We start from the raw sequence: 4,229 nt of genomic DNA, 5'->3' as shown, positions 1-4,229 counted from the left end.
CAAGTGTATTTTTGAGCTCTGACTCCATGTTGGCATATTCTTGGTCTAGGAAACTGGAAAATATCTTTCTGGATGGTGCCTTCCCAGCTCTCCCTCGCACAGGTATATGACTAATCAGTTGTCTGAAAGCATGGGACTCAACCGTTGAGATGGGTTTCATGTCTTCCACAACATACCTGGCAATCAGCCTGTGTAGCTGGGGCTGGGTGATGGACTGTGCAGCAGGCTGTCCGAAATCAAGCTTTCGTTGTTTTGCTGGAATAGCATCAACGGAGCTAGAGTCACCGACGTTGCCTTCAGGTTCTTTTTCAACTAAGTTGGTAGATGCATGCTGTTTCTGAAGATGTTTCATCAGATTAGAATTGCTAGTCTTTGATGTCGAAAGAGTTTTAGAACCTCCACAGAGAGTACAGTTCATGACAATATTCCTGTCTTTTTCCAACACAAAGGAGAAATAATGTGAATATTTCCAGGAGAGAAAACACATGCCTGGACCATCTTCGACTGCCGCCATGATTGTAGCTTACGTCACAGTGTCACGTGCCCTTTTTACGTCCAGCACGGAAACTGCAGTCGTGGTGCTTTCCTTTGTACTCGGGACTCAGAAATTCGGGACTGCAGATGAGCTGCATATGTGTAGTAGTAATTTGTTTTTGTAGAGAGCTAGCAAAACAAGCGTTTTCGAGGGCGTCGCCATATTGGAATCCAGACTTCTCCAACGAGGCTCACCAGAACACCGTTTACTCGAGTGTGACATTATTCCCAGGTTCGTGTTCCGATTTCCGAGGTAAGTTAAACGCAACACACGAAGTAACGAGTAACGACCCTATCTAAATCCCAGTAACGAGTAACGCGTTCCTGATTTTGGCATAATAACTAGTTACCGTGCTCGTTACCACAATAATAACGTAGTTACTGTAACGCGTTACTTAATAACGCGTTAGTCCCAACACTGTTTGTGTCTAATGAAAAACTCTGAGGCGAACTAGAAATGATGGACTGAGATGGAGGTATGGATGGAGGAGTGCAGTGCAGATGGAGGGATGCCAGCCGTCCTAGCATGGATGAGAGGCTCCCTGCTGTGTGTGTTTTTGCACCACTTTGTTTGTTTGTTTATCTCCTGTGCATTTGTTCAGTCTTGTTGTCTTTCATTTCCTGTTGTACAGCGAGGCTTTGATGAAAAAGCAGCACATCTGCGCCAGCTTTCTCTCTCATGATATCTCTTTGAGACTCTTCTGTCATTTATTATCCTCTGAGTGACCTCTGACCTCTTTCTCTGTCACCCAGTTTTATATTTATAAAGAGATATGGTGAAAGAGCAAATTAAAGTTTTCATGTATATCAAGTTTTGTAATCATTGTCAGTCAATATTAAATTCATGCCTGATTCTTTCTAACCACCAATTAAAACTTGTCTCTCTGAGACAGTTAAATGTTTTCAGAGGACATCTGAACCACAGCAAAGACAAAACCACAGCACGGTGTGAGGCAGGCTCATCTGGTCGATACGAGGCTGAATAGATTTCAGGGAGGAAAAACAAGAGAAAGACAGATTGAAGAGCGAGTTTCATTCATCTACTCGTGGCCTTTGGGTGACAGACTTACAGGTGGAGAGCTATAAAAAGGAAAAAATCTGCCACTACCCTCACCCTGCAACAAAACAATAGTCAGCTTGTCCAGAGGGAAGAAAAACACTTATTTTAATGCTACCATACAACAACACCAGAGGATGGTGGTGGTGATGGTAGGGCGGATGGATACCAACCTTAATCCTAATGTCCAAGATGAGGTGAAGATGACGAGGAGACGGTCAGAAAGGTGACACAATAGTGCTGAAGTGGAAAAGAGAGTGATTGGCTGGGAGAAGGCAACAACATGTTTGGGTGGGGATGATGACAGCAGAGCTGAGGCTCAGGATGATAAATAAATCTCATATCTCAGAAGCCTTCCAACCCAATCTAATTCAATTTCATGTCTAAAGCTCATTTAAAACAATAAAATTGACCGAAGTGCTGCACATAACAGAGGGTTACGCAATAAAATAAGACACACACACACACACAGAATTACAAGACAAAATACGGCCTAAGCTTTTTCTCTTCTTCATATTTCCACACTGTGCTTCTCACCTTACCTTCCTTTTTCTCTCTGTCCCATTGTCATCAGCTTCCTTCTCCTTCCTGCTCTCAGGGTAGAAGATAAACCCACAGAGCGATAATCTGTAGCTAAATAGACAGCTGATCCCTTTAAAAGCCATGCTATGGAGGGGAGGAGAGTGTTTACATGGCCTCCAGCAAATGCGCTGCACTACTGGGAAATTAATTAGCCGGTCCAACTCTCAGATGCTTCAAATTCCTCCTGCATTCGTCTCTCTGCACTTTTCAAGTTATCGCTGCTTTTCATTCTGAGATTCTGCCTGTTGTTTTGGTTCCACACAAGCACATTTGTTGCCAATTACGTTGTGGTGAATTCAAGAAAGCGGAGGGAAAATAGCACATTACAAAGCAGGGAGAGCAGCTTTTCTTCATTTCTTGCCATTAAACATGATAAACAATGATAGAAGTGCATCTGTTGAAAAGGTCTTTTATTTCTGATGTTTCCACATAATTCATCCATTTAGATTCTTCCCATAGTTTTTACATTAGTACACTCACAAGCACAGTTACCTTCTCTGTGCCTTCAAATGTGAGCATGAAATTCCTGAAAATAACCACAGAGGACCTCGCTCACTGCAGGCAGATTCTCATGTGATGTGGAGGCAGTTTATTTATTTGCTTTAATATACGTGTGACAAGTGTGCCTACCCTGTCAAAGCAATCGTTCCAACTAATAGGGATTTTGTACACAAAAATAAGCTGCAGACAGCAAAACAAGATAAATCACAGTGTGAGATTGCATAAAAATAACATAATGTGTGTGAGGTGGAGCAGGATCCAAACGCTGAAGTTTCAGCTCTCTCAAGACAGCTACAAACTTGTCTCAGACAAAAGATGAACTCAGCGTTACCCTCACTCTGGGCTCTTGGTTAGCTTTGTGTTAGCATGCCGTCTGTGCAGGTGCCTGCAAAGCACCAACGTTGTGTTAGCAGGATAATGCAGTTGTTTCTGTCCCGGACCCAGTTTACCATCTCATATTGTCCTTTTTATGCAATGAAAATTAAAGTGATGCCTTTATCTCCTCTCCTTAAAAGTTGTTCATTTTCCTTTTGCCAGCACATGAAATAAAATCAGCTGATTGTAGCAGGAAGAAAAAAGGCCTGTTTGATTATTTTTTTTATATCCACTCAGCATGCAGATGACTAGGACTACAAAGGGTCTTTAGTTAAGATATAATTGTACCTGGAATGTAATTTAATTAATTCAGAACATTAAAGCATTACATTACTAAGAAAAATACAGAAAAATGTAATGTAACACATTATATTACAGTGAGCGCAGCAACCCAGTAGCACCAACTTCAACAGTGTGTGTGTAGACAGAAGTACAGTTCAGGACCGCTGGTTCCTGTTTCTGTGCACAGTGTGTAGAACACAGGTTTCTTTGTAACTCTGTTGGACACAGCTGTGACGTCTTAATATGATTTGTTTGGTTCAAATTGTCTTGAGGCTCATGAACTAAAGGTTACATCGTCCTTGCAGCCAGCTGTCCATCCTAAATGACTGCTTTCAAGTTTCTACCTTTCACAACTTTCTTAAAGTTCAAAGACTGTGTGTGTGTGTGTGTGTGTGTGTGTGTGTGTGTGTGTGTGTGTGTGTGTACTTTGCTGCAAAAAACACCTTTTTCATCCGAGGACACCAAATAGTGCTTTTCTTTCAGACGTGTTGCTGTTACAGAGTTTGTCCATTTAAAGTTGGTGCCGTCGCACAAACAATGACCGTAATGACGGCAGGAAGGCTGACAGACATTACCAGACTGTCTACAAGACATCTGCGGTTTTTGTCCCGTTTTAAACTTTTCTCTGTTCAGTCATGCTGTGATTCGTTTTTAGCACCAACAGTTGGGCTTCAGCACCAAAACAACTCGTCTACGTTAAGTCATCAATCTTGGCTCAATTTTGCTTGTTTACAACATTAACCCTGTATGTTGAAAGAAACAATACTTTGTGGTCACCCAGTGTACTTAAACGTGTCACCAGGTGGTCCCAATCAACCGTTTAGATGTGATGAGATTCACAGCAGGTGTATCTCAACAATGCTAGAAAAAGGACCTCTGGGAATGAGAACGTAGGTTG

The sequence above is a fragment of the Aulonocara stuartgranti genome (genome assembly GCF_965226115.1).
Source record: "Aulonocara stuartgranti genome assembly, chromosome: 14".
In the NCBI taxonomy this organism is placed as follows: Eukaryota; Metazoa; Chordata; class Actinopteri; order Cichliformes; family Cichlidae; genus Aulonocara; species Aulonocara stuartgranti.
This window is presented reverse-complemented; position numbering follows the sequence as displayed.